We start from the raw sequence: 13,847 nt of genomic DNA on the forward strand, positions 1-13,847 counted from the left end.
CGTCGTCGTCAATCGGAAGAGGGGCGCAGAGCTCTTGGACGGCTTGGTTGTTGCTGCTGGCTGGGTTTACTTGCTTGGTGCTGCGGGATTGTGTTTGAGGAAGGAGGAAGGTGGGGGCAGCCCCTCACTGAGGCGGCCATTGAAACCATAGAGTGCCACTGATATTTTTTTTTTAAAAAAGGAAATTTTTTTCTTAATTTCCTTTAATCCGGAACGCTTTAAGTGGCAATTGGCGTGGTTTCTTTTTTAGCCGGTTGAGATTGGGAGCAGCGAGAGTGTGAAAAGGGCCTCGTATATATAGGGGCCGAGAGAGGGGGGGGGGGGCGTGTGGTGGATTATGTGGGGCCCAGCAGGCGGGGTGGGGCCAAGAGATTTTGGATGCCTGGGTTGGGCAACACTAAAAAATTGGGCGCTGGATCAAATTGGGTGTGGTGGCCTCCGAGGACGGGCGAGCAGTGCTGAGAGGGGGGAGGGAGAGAGAGAGAGAGAGCGTGACCACAGCCTTTGGGCGCCGCCAAACACTGTTAGGAGGCTGAGGCTCGTGATATTTTAGATTTTTTTTCCCCTTTTGTGGTATTTATCGTTGTGATTGTTAGTATTTGCGTCTTACTAGATTTGGATTTCTTGGCGCATGGGATGTGGGTAAAATTTCGGGCACGAGCATGGCATGTGCCCGACTAAATAATAGCTTCTGTTTTTTTTTAAAGTGCAGACGGTTGCTCTCACAATCTAATTAACTTTCATTTGTTTACAATTTTTCTATTAATACTATCATCATAAAGGAAAGGTATGACAATCTCTAGGATATGTTTGGCAACTAGAAACAAACTCTGGAACAAGAAGAGACTTCACTTTCCGACTTTTCCATGTTTCATACCTTTGGAAAAGTAATCGGAAATTGTGGTGTGACATGTTAGCGTTTTAGTGCTTTTTCCCTTTTATTAAAATTAGATATAAAGTAGTGTGAAGTGAAAGAAGAGAATTGTCCCAAAATTCATGGAGACATCTGTGAAACAATAACTCATGATTCAGAATTATGATAGATTTCTGTCAAGATGTCTGGAGATGGCATTTTTATTCTGTAACGAAGCTAGAAACTTTTTTTGTTTTTGGAAGAACCAAAATGCAACCATCATTCTTACATCAATTAGAAAGCACTCAAATAAGCAAGTAGATGAAAGAAAAAGCTCAAATAAAGGTTTTATAAAATATTTTATTGAATATTGAAATGATTTCAACGTATGCATCCATCTTTAAATAAACATGCTTTGAGCTTCTAAAATTTCTTTTTGAAAATGTATCAATTGTACTTATTTTTTTTATAATCACAAACTACTTATTTTTAAAAAATTTTAATTATCATATCATATTTATAAAATAAATGCAAAAAAGAAAAAAAAACACGTGAACATAGAAAAACCATTTCATGCCCTTTCTTAATGATAAACTTTATGAAATTGGATGGACCTCATTTCACAAATTCCATCACAAACTATAAAAACACAAGGAAATACAAACTCCATGTTGCAGTACTTATATTAAATGCAACATTAAATGGAAATCGAAACTCCTATTCTATATGTAGGTGTCAAAAAATGCTAATAGATATCCCAAACATAGAGAAGATCACTCAAAAAATCACAAGAATTGATCACATACTGTTTTTGGAAAATCAAGACAGGTATGAACTGTCTCGCCAGCGAGACAGACTTTCCTGTCTCGCCAGCGAGACAGACTTTGCTGTCTCGCCAGCGAGACAGTGTTGAAATGGTCAAAAACCACCTCGATAACTGCCCTACACATGTCCATTAACTGCCAAGGGACGTGGGAAACATCTTGGGCGAAAATCACGTGAATAACTACCAAAATAACGGAGTTTGAAACGTGGGAAGGCAGTTAAAAAATGAAAACTGCCAGAATATTCCACTTTCGAGAAGAACGACTATCTTACTTTGATAAGATATCGTTTCAAGTTCTCACTTCGTAAACGAAGTCAGAACCAGTAAACCCCCCTTCACGATCTGTGATTCGGCGGTCCACGAACCAAAGCGTTCCCGGCACAGGCAAAGTCCCACAAAAACAAGAATCGATAGACGATTTTTGTGTTATTTTCTCAAAAGTTGTAATTTTTGCTTTGTTGTGTAGAAGAGGTCTTATAAAAAGACTATTTCTTTGAATTTGTTGTAATCAAACGAAGATATAATGAATTCCTCAACAGAACCAACTTTTGCTGAAAACACTCTATGCTACTGTGAAAGAGAATTAGATGAAAATATTGTGTACATATGTGGGGTTATTTTCCTATATTAGTCCCCCAAATATTTTAAGTGATTTAAAAATAATTTCTCCATTATGTGGGTTGAAATTAATTTCACTCTTAGATAAAGGTAGAATTTGAGAAAATATGCTGTCATCTTTAGCATTTTTAGTGTAATAGCAATTATGTTAATGTTCGAGAGAAGAGGGAGATTATGCAATATCAGCCTTAAAAAATGCACTGATTTAAAACTTGATATTTGTGAATTTTGATGTTGATTTTGGTTGATTTGGTAATTTGGTAACTGCTTATCCATGGTGGTTAACCGGTACCAACTTAATATATGTACTAATTTCAAATAATTTAAAGATTTGAAAGGCTAACTTTATAATATGAAGAATTGAGGGAACTAATTTCAAATTTGAAAGATTTGTTGGACTAACTTTAAATATGAAAGATTTGTAGAGTTAATACGTATGAAACCCATATACATATAAGTATATATGTATAATATGTTAATCGATACCATTTAGGGGCAGATAGAATATTAGTTTGATTATCACAGTTACTCTTGTTAGAATATTCTACATATGCCTAGAATATTTACTCCTTGATTTGAGTCTTGATTTGAGAGATTGCATATATTTAGGAGATTTTGCTTGATTCATTCCTTGATTGTAATTACCATATATAACTCTTTCCTCATCCCTATATAAAGGGACCATGATTCATTGTATGAAACAAGATTCAATATTCTAAATCATTGTTCTCTTAGATTCTTAACATGGTATCATAGCAGGAATCCTTCAAATCCAGGGATTCTTGGATGTGGAAGCAGTTAATTAAAGCCAGGGATAAAGGCATTTCTCAATGTGGAGGATTGGAAAATCTGAAGAATCTAATCAGTTCTTGCTGCAGGAATTCAAAAATCAAGTTGTCAGAGTTATATCATGCTCTATCTCCTGCTATTAGCAAAGTGCCATGGAGTGTAACTATCTGTGGGGGTTTCAACCTACCTAAGCAATCTTTTATATCATGGTTAGCAGTCCAAGATAGACTCTTAACCCAATATAAACTGCTGCGGAGAGGGATCATTCAAGCAAATAGATGTTTTTTATGCTCGGGAGCAGAAACAGAAAGTTCTAATCACCTGTTTTTTGAATGCAATTTTTCTAAAGAAGTTTGGAATGGGATAATGGAATGGCTCTATTTTAAGTGGAGAAGTTGTGATTTAAACCAATTATTGAATTGGTATAGCTACAACTTAAGGGGGAAAAGGTTCAAGCACAAAGTTAAAAGATTGGCTTTTACATCCACTATCTATAATATCTGGATTGAACGGAATGGGAGGATCTTTAATCAAAAAAGCAGAGATATAATGCTTGTTATCAAGATCATCAAGGTTGACCTGATGACAGCCATTCTAAATAGCAATACTGCTGCAGAGAATAAAGATTGGATATCATCTTTATAGATCAGTTTTCAGCTTACTGTCAGGAGCTTGTTGGCAGTGCAAAAATGAAAATTTGAGGAAGCCAGCAGAAGAGATAGTTCCAGAGTTTATTTTTTCGACTGGTTAAGAGGATATTAGCTTTATAACTATGCTCATAATTTCTATACTTTGTACATAAATGTTCACTGAGCTTTAGATTTCAGGTTTTCTTTTGTTATCTCATCCAAATGATGAGATGATTGATGTATATACTTTTCACATATTGGTGATGAATAAAATTTTTCATTTACCAAAAAAAACATTGTGGCTTATAATCCATTAAAAAGATTGTTCGGGTACCAAGCTTATTTTTAGGTGGATTACGAGCCAAAATGAACCTCAGTCAAACATCTCAAAGTGTCTTATAATTTTAGAAAAAAAAAATTACAGTAAAATAGTCTGTTAATTATTAGAAGAAAAACTAATTTTAAAAATGGTTTAGAATAAATTAGAAGATATATAAGGTGATTTATGTAAATTAGCCCTAAATATAAGGTGGTTTTCAGAAGAAAAAAAGCTTTTGGTTTGTAACATGCTCCTATGTATGCAAACAATAATTATGTTGTTAATTTCCGAGTAAGATCAAATGAAAACAGAAATTAGAAGTGCTTATTATCATTATGTCACAGGTAAAGAATCTTGTCCCACTGAAACTGATGCCAAGTTTGACGAATGGGAAATTAACAATAATAAAATATTGATGTGGATCGCCAATACCGTCATCCCATCCATCAGTATCCAACTTGGAAAGTGCACCACTGCAAAGAAAGCTTGGGATTTTCTAGCACATCGCTATATTCAAACTAACTTTGCCAAAAGTACAAGCTCGAACAGGATATCCGTGCTCTCCAACAACAACCTAGTCAGACTGTTTTTGATTTTCACTCTAGCATGTGTCTTATTTGAGCTCAGCTTGAGTTAATGGAACCACAGTGGACTGTTGATATAAACTTGTGGGAAACCTTTCGTGAGGAAACACGACTTGTTCAATTCCTTATGGCGCTCCGAGAAGAGTTTGAGCCAATCAGAGCTTCTATACTTCACCGCAAGCCTCTCCCTTCTATTTAGGAAGCCTTGACAGAACTAATCACCAAAGAAACTCGTAAGGGCATTGCACCAAACATGTCCTCGGTCTTCATCGTGGCTCCTCACTCACAGCAGCCCTTTTTCAAACCAGCCACCACCAACTCCTCACCACGCCCTCGGCAAGCATCCTCCCGTTCATCCAAAGATTCAGTGCAATGTAACTACTGTAAGGAATTCAGACATATTGTTAAATATTGTTCCTCTCCTACATCTTGGTACATGCGCGGCCTACAAAAATCCACCAGGCCATCCGTCGTGTTTACCTCAACCGATAATCCGGATCATCATACAGTTGCATCTGCCTTCTATCCTCCATCAGGTATCTCCACTCCGTGGTTTCTTGATTCTGGGGCATCAAACCACATGACTTTTGACACAACACACTTCGAGTCATCCATGCCTATGGGCTCATCTGCACAGATTCATATAGCTAATGGATCTACGATTGCTGTTAGCCACATTGGCTCCATAAAAACTAACAACGGCTTATCTGTCTCAGACGTTTTTCTTGTTCCTTAGCTATCTATGCAACTTTTATCCGTTGGACAGTTATGTGACCTTGGGCTAATCGTTATTTTTCATTCTACTGGCTTTGTTGTACAGGACCGTTCGACGGGGATACAAGTAGAGTTGGACGATTATATGTGTCAGACAAGTTACAAATTCCATCCTCCACCAACTCATCTCTCACGGCTCTTACTACCAATTCATCCTCCTTTATCTCTTGGCATTCCAGACTTGGTCATGTTTCTTTTCCTCACCTAAAATACATGATAAATAAAGGATTGTTAGGAACAACTACTTCAGACAATGATCCCTCTTGTACTGCTTGTAAACTGGCAAAACAACCAGCTCTTCCCTTTAATAATAGTACAACTACTTTCAGCTCTCCTTTTGATCTTGTGCATTCTGATGTCTGGGGTAAAGCCCCTTTCATTTCTATGGGTGGAGCTCAATATTTTGTGGTCTTTATTGATATTTATTCTCGATACACTTGGACTTATTTACTTCATTCTCGATCTGATTTTTTAAAAGTATACATCGAATTCGCTACTATGATTAAAACTCAAATTTTGAAAACAATCAAAGTCTTCAGATCTGACTCCGGGGGAGAATACTTATCCAAACACTTTCTTGAGTTTCTAAAATCTCAAGGGACTCTCCCCCAACTATCTTGTCCAGACACCCCTCAACAAAATAAGGTTACAGAACGAAAACACCGACACCTTGTTGAAACAGCTCGTACTCTTCTTGTCTCCTCATCCGTCCCTTCCACATTCTGGAGGGGAAGCCATTCACATGTCTGTCTTTCTTATTAATCGCATTCCCTTAGTTGTCACCAGTGGCTTATCTCCCTTCGAGCGTCTATATGGGACCACTCCAGATTACTCTGAGCTTCGTGTTTTTGGATCCACTTATTTTGTGTTACTCCCAAAACAAGAACGAATAAAACTCACTCCCAAAAATGTCATGTGTGTCTTCCTGGGGTATGGGATTCAACACAAAGGGTATCGCTGTTACGACCCGATTGCCAAACGTCTTCGTATTTCCCGACATGTTACTTTCTGGGAACATAAACCATATTACACCCTGTCCAAAGATCTCCTCACAAATACTGTAACCTCTCTTCCTTTCAACCCATTCCCAGAGTCCCTTAATCCACCAGTGTCAGATCCTATGTCATCAGTGATACGAGTTGCTGTGCGAGCACCTTTGATCACGGAATTATCAAAGGTGGGTTGAGAAGAGGATGACAGAAACACAAGCACAATTCAGTATATAGCGAAGAAAAATACCTTCTCTAGATTACGAAGAACAAAAGATTACAATCTCTCCCTCACAATCTCACTAGAATCGAGAACAACCTCTCAATTCTCACTAAAACCCTAATACAACGATTAGAATCTCTCTCTGATCTAAGATCTCATAGATCCTCACAATCTAAACCCTAATCCTTTTGATCAGGATCTCACTTAGACCTAAAACCCTTTAGATCTACATCTTGACCTTTCTCCACCTGTATAGAACCCTAAACAGTCCCTATTTATAGGGTTTACAACGTGGTGGCAATCTGGTAAATAACCAAAACCAAACCAAACTAGAATTCCTTCAAAACAGAAACCAAGTCTACCCAGGAAACCTCGATGAGTCGACTCGTGACTGAGATCAGTCGACTCATGATCACCAGTCGACTCATAGTCGACTCAAAATGTGCACAAACTGTGCTGGCCTGCATGAGTCGACTCATGATTTTCATGAGTCGACTCAGCAGAAGTATTTTTCTATCTGAAGGTGTTTTCTTGAGTCGACTCATCAACCCATCAGTCGACTCATCAATCGTCAGTCGACTCATCAACCCGTCAGTCGACTCATCAGGCTGAGAACTGAAATCTTTGATTTTTCGTTCTTCTGACTCGCTTCACGCTCCATCATGTGCTCCGCCATGTCGCTTCACACCACTATTCTCAAGATATCATGAGAATCACCTATGCTCAAGCTCTCCATCCTGTGCTCCACCGTGTCGCTTCACACCACTATTCTCAAGATATCATGAGAATCACCTATTCTCAAGCTCCCATGAGGATCGTTTTTCCGAAGAGAAGATACACTCGTATCATGGGTCCCCCCCCTTTAGAAACTTGAAGTCTCATTCAAGTTAGAACTTTAGCTGAAGAAACTCTCGAGCCCCTCCATCTTTGTTAACTTCAGTCATCTTCTTCTTCCTTAATCTCTGAACTCCTTCCAAAGAAAAGGATCTCGCTAAGCTTCTTGTATTACGATCGAGTAAGGACCATATACAGGATGCCCCTTCACCGGATCTGATGCTCTGATACCAACTTGATACGAGTTGCCGTGCGAGCACATTTGATCGTGGAATTATCAAAGGTGGGTTGAGAAGAGGATGACAGAAACACAAGCACAATTCAGTATATGGCGAAGGAAAATACCTTCTCTAGATTATGAAGAACAAAAGATTACAATCTCTCCCTCACAATCTCACTAGAATCGAGAACAACCTCTCAATCCTCACTAAAACCCTAATACAATGATTAGAATCTCTCTCTGATCTAAGATCTCATAGATCCTAACAATCTAAACACTAATCCTTTTGATCAGAATCTCACTTAGATCTAAAACCCTTTAGATCTACATCTTGACCTTTCTCCTCCTGTTTAGAACCATAAACAGTCCCTATTTATAGGGTTTACAACGTGGTGGTAATTTGGTAAATAACCAAAACCAAACCAAACTAGAATTCCTTCAAAACAGAAACCAAGTCTGCCCAAGAAACCTCGATGAGTCGACTCATGACTGAGATGAGTCAACTCATGATCACCAGTTGACTCATAGTCGACTCAAAAATGTGCACAAACTGTGCTGACCTGCATGAGTCGACTCATGATTTTCATGAGTCGACTCAGCAGAAGCATTTTGCTATCTGGAGGTGTTTTCTTGAGTCGACTAATCAACCCGTCAGTCGACTCATCAGGCTGAGAACTAAAATCTTTGATTCTTCGTTCTTCCGACTTGTTTCACGCTCCATCCTGTGCTCCGCCGTGTCGTTTCACACCACTATTCTCAAGATATTATGAGAATCACCTATCCTCAAGCTCCCATGAGGATCGTTTTTCCGAAGAGAAGATACACCCGTATCAATCAGTCACTGCTCCTATAGCTGGCCCTGTGATAACACCTACCACTCATCCTGCCACCACTCCTATGCCACCACCTAACCGTCCTCCTGCACCTGTGACTGTCTGTCCACCTGATGACAACTCTACGTCTTGTCCTGAGTCTGTATCTCCTGCCGACGGCCCTTTAATGCGCCCAGTCTGAGATCGACATCCACCAGTCTGGCATTCCGATTACGAATGTTACCTCTCTGCCTTGTTGTCTCTCCATGAGCCATCCTCATATCGTGAGGCTTCTGCTGATCCTCAATGGTAGAAAGCTATGTCTGAGGAACTTGCTGCTCTTCAGAAAATAGAAACTTGGGTTCTCACAGATTTACCCACTAGAAAATCCATTGTTGGATGCAGATGGATTTACAAAATCAAAACAAAGGCTGATGGGTCTATTGACAGATACAAAGCTCGTCTTGTTGCAAAGGGATATACTCAAGAGTATGGAATCAATTATGAAGAAACCTTTGCCCCGGTCGCTCGTATGACCACCGTTCGCACTCTTATCTCAGTTGCCTCCATCCGCAATTGGACTATTCATCAGATGGATGTTAAGAATGTCTTTCTACATGACGATCTAAATAAAGAAGTCTACATGCAACCTCCCCCTGGGCTTCCTCATTCCCCTGGACAGGTTTGCAAACTTAGACGGGTTCTCTATGGTCTCAAACAAGCGCCTCGGGCTTGGTTTGAGAAATTCTCCACAGCTATTCTGCAGCACGGTTTTTCTCAGAGCTCTCATGACCCAGCAATGTTTACTTGCTCCTCTTCGCATGGCATTGTTATCCTACTACTTTATGTCGATGATATGGTTATCACCGGGGATGACCTCAATGGTATATCCAGGATCAAAGCTTATCTGTGTTCGTGTTTCAAAATGAAAGATCTAGGAGTCCTTCGTTACTTCCTTGGTATTGAGGTTGCTCACTCCTCTACATGCTATTTCCTCTCCCAAGTAAAGTATGCCTTTGATATTCTCTCCCGTGCGGGCCTTACTGACAACAAGACTGTCGATACTCCTCTTGAGATGAATGTCAAACTCTCCCCTTCTGATGGCACACCACTACCCCATCCCACATTATATCAGCAACTTGTGGGAAGTCTCAACTACCTCGCTATCACTAGACCAGACATCAGCCATGCTGTCCATATTGTAAGCCAATTCATGTCTGCTCCTCGTTCAGTTCACTTTGTTCCCGTTCTCCGTATCGTACGCTACATCAAAGGGACCTTGCACCAGGGCCTGCATCTTTCTTCTACATCCCGTCCTGTGTTACAAGGATACTCTGACTCAGACTGGGCTGGTAATATTACTGATCGACGTTCCATGACAGGGTACTGTATTTTCCTTGGCGATTCACTTATCTCGTGGAAAAGCAAGAAATAGACTGTCGTTGCCCACTCTTGTGCCGAAGCTGAATATCGTGCTCTTGCTCATGCTTCTGCCGAAATTGTTTGGCTTCGCTGGCTGCTTCAAGATATGGGTATTGACCATCCTGACCCCACACCCTTATACCGTGATAACAAAAGTGCCATCCAAATAGCCCACAATGATGTCTTTCATGAGCGCACTAAGCATATTGAAGTGGATTGTCACTTTGTTCGTCAACACTTTCTTCAAGGGCATATTCTGCTACCGCACATATCTTCCGAGTTTCAGACAGCCGACTTGTTCACCAAACCTCATGTGGTTGCCAGGTTCCGGTTCAGGGGGGGGGGGGGTGTTAGAATATTCTACATATGCCTAGAATATTTACTCCTTGATTTGAGCCTTGATTGGAGAGATTGCATATATTTAGGAGAATTTGCTTGATTCATTCCTTGATTGTAATTACCATGTATAACTCTTTCCTCATCCCTATATAAAAGGACCATGATTCATTGTATGAAATAAGATTCAATATTCTAAATCATTGTTCTCTCAGATTCTTAACAACTCTATCTATGATAGAAACTATCCCACTCCTGCAGAGATGGTAAACAAAAAAATTAAACATATTTTCCATATTTTGAGTTTTTATCATTAAAACAAGATTGTAATAAAAAAAAATTAAAAAAAAATTGTATCGTTTTTTTAGTTCTTATTTACTTTTTGACTGTTATCAATACGTTTATCAAAGTACATGTTTTCACTTATATTTTTTTGTATTTACTATGATCTTGTGATTTTGAGCCAGTGAATTTACTGGTATGACTTTACTTAACAAAAATTCAATGAATTATTAATTCCAAGGAAGTGAGAATTTATTTAATTGCTCATATAATTTTACATGCTAAAATGGCGGTCCGGCCACATATTTATTGCATTCACATTTTATTGAAAATTACTCAAAGATTTATTGCGATTAATTATGTAACAAAATTATTTTTATCGATTAATGTTTCAAACAATAAGTTTCTGATATTTAGAAAAATTGATTTTACCAGTGCATATAGTTATGATAAACATTATACATAAAGCCTAAATTTTCAAGTAACTAAGTTTTTCATAAATGTTCCATAGAAAAAAGCTTTTCATAAATGTCATAAAACACCCTCAAAGTTTGGGTGGTTTCATAAAAAATCAGCATAAACTTTATATATGAGAGAGATCCTCTCAAAAATTTCAAATTCTACTAAACTTCCTTGCCTGTACTGAAACTATTTCATAAACGATGCTGATAAATAAAGTAATAAGTCTAAGGTACAACTATCAGAATTTGTGATGAATATTTGAATAAAGATCATTCATGTGGAGGACAAGATGCAACAACAAACAGTTTTAGATCTTTACCAACTTTAATTCTTTTTATGAAATTTTCAATAATTCATTTAGGACGTTTTTTTGGATCATTTATGATGTTCAAGGGTTTTATGAATGTAGTTTGGTGTGGTTTTATGAAAAAGTTCAAGGGGATTAAGTGCTAAAAATCCACCAAATTTCAAGGATTTTGTGAAATTAACCTAAAATTTTTCTCCAAATTTCAAGGGTTTATATGCAAAACCTCACGTGACTAAGACCACACACCTTTACGCCATGTGCAAAAGCTCCAAAAGTACAAATTAATATGCTTCAGCCATTCCAACTATTGCGTATACTTTATTTCCCCAATATTCTCAAACTATCGATAAGTATATACACATGCACAAGAGTTACAAGAGAATAACTATTAAATTATAGTATAGAATTTAGATATCAAATCCATAAGGAAAGTATGTGTTTGAAATTTCTAAAATTAGTTCCAAAATTGTGTGGATAGAGAAGAATGAAATAGAGTGTACAGAGAAGGAATTGTCACAGAGAGAGAGAGAGAGAGAGAGAGAGAGAGAGAGAGAGAGAGAGAGAGAGAGGAGAGAAGGAGGAAGCAAATAAAAAGAAAAGAGAAAAAAGAGGAAACTAAATCAAGAAAAGAAAAATGAAATGGAACCAAGAAAAGAATTAAAAATAGGAACAAATAAAATCAAGAAAAGAGAAATAAAGAGATAAATTAAATCTAGAAAGAATGAGGAGAAATAAGTAGAGAAATGAGGAATTTAGAATTAAATCTACTATTTAATTTTATTTAGGATTTATGAACTACTCTCTTTTATGATATTTTACTTTAGATTTACTAAGCATAGACTATAAACTACTAAAAGAAAGTATAATCTATTAAATTATTACCTATGCAAAATTTTTATTCGTGAAAAAAATAAACAACTAGATATTAATTCTAGAATTCATAAGTATAACTTATTAAACCACTTAAGATAAATATAGATTATTAAAATTTTCTTCTACTAATAAGCTCCCAAGTTGATTATCCTAACTTGAGTAATTTAAGCATAAGTAGATAAATCCATATATTATAAAAGAAACTAAACTAGTTTCATACAATTCAAAATTTTTTATAAGAATTAGTTACTCATTTTGAAAAATAACAATAAGAAAATAAAATCTATACTATAAAGCAAAAAAGAACAAGAATTAGATCTAAACTACAAGCAAGAAAATAGAAACTAACTATAAAAAAAAGAAATAAGAAATAAAAATTAAAAAAAATATATTGACTAACTAGAAGGCAAGAAAAGAAATTCTATGAAGCATAAAAATAAATCTAAATAACAAAAATGAAAGAGCATGAAAGTAAATCCATAGTACAATGTATGAAATAAATATAATCTACCAACATAAAAATAAAAATAAAAAAAATTGAAATTCTAAATATCTAATTCTAAAATAAGAAAATAGAAGGAGAAAATAAAAACTTACATTCCGAGGGGTTTGCCATTTGAAGGAAAACTTCATTAAAAAAGATGAAAATTCTAAAAGGAAGAATTTTTTTTATTTATTGCAATATAAATTTAGAATTTAAAAAGATATCCTTAATTAAGAGTGATCCCCCTCTCCAAACGGAGTTCGTATGAAAAATTTTCACACCTAAAACCCTCACTCTCTACCCCTATTTATAGATTACACAAACTATTATTAGCCATTAGATCAAACTTAGAACCTAAGTCACTCAATTTTAGTCTTAAATTTGTAAGTGCTTATTGGGTATTGATGCATCAATACTAATATCAATATTGCTACCGATACAAGTATCAATATTGCTATTAATATAAGTATCGATACTGCTATTGATACTTCTTCGATATGAAATTTTTTGACTGAAATTCTTAGGCTCTTTTGTGTTAGTTTCTATGGGCTTCTTTTGGCTTGATCTTGAGCTTTAATAAGAGTTGAAAATGAGGGAGTTGTGAGTTCTTTTGGGTTCTTATTTCTTAATCTTTTATTTCCTGCAAATTAACATAAAACACTTTATTAGCATATATTTTAATCAAAGTAAAGTATATAATGATGGTATAAAAAAGTACAATAAAATATAATAATCAAGTACCCTCATACCTAAGCTTTTCCTAGTCCTCTAGCAAAGAAAAAAAATATAAAGAAAAGAAAGAACGAAAAATCTTAACTCACTTTTGTAAGAATCATGATTATATTTAGCACATATATATAATAAGCCTTGAAACTCTTACGTTATCCTAGAGGATGAGTTTTAGTTTGATGAAGGTTTACAGTAAATATACCCATAAAGTTCAACCATCTTGCCTTAAAAAAGTCAATAAATGATTGGTTCACTTGATATATTTAAACAATTTAACTAAACCTAGTTTCTACTTAAGAAAATATTTTTATATATAACTCCAAAGTAGATTTCTTAGAAAAATCCTTTCATTATAGTTATACAAAACTAAATCTACCTTTTTAAATTAAAATTTTTAAAAAGAACATGCTAACTCATTATTTTTAATAATTTTCAGGCTTCTTGATCAATTTATTTTTTAAGAACATATATATATATATATA

The sequence above is a fragment of the Asparagus officinalis genome, chromosome 3, assembly GCF_001876935.1.
Source record: "Asparagus officinalis chromosome 3, Aspof.V1, whole genome shotgun sequence".
Classification (NCBI taxonomy): Eukaryota; Viridiplantae; Streptophyta; class Magnoliopsida; order Asparagales; family Asparagaceae; genus Asparagus; species Asparagus officinalis.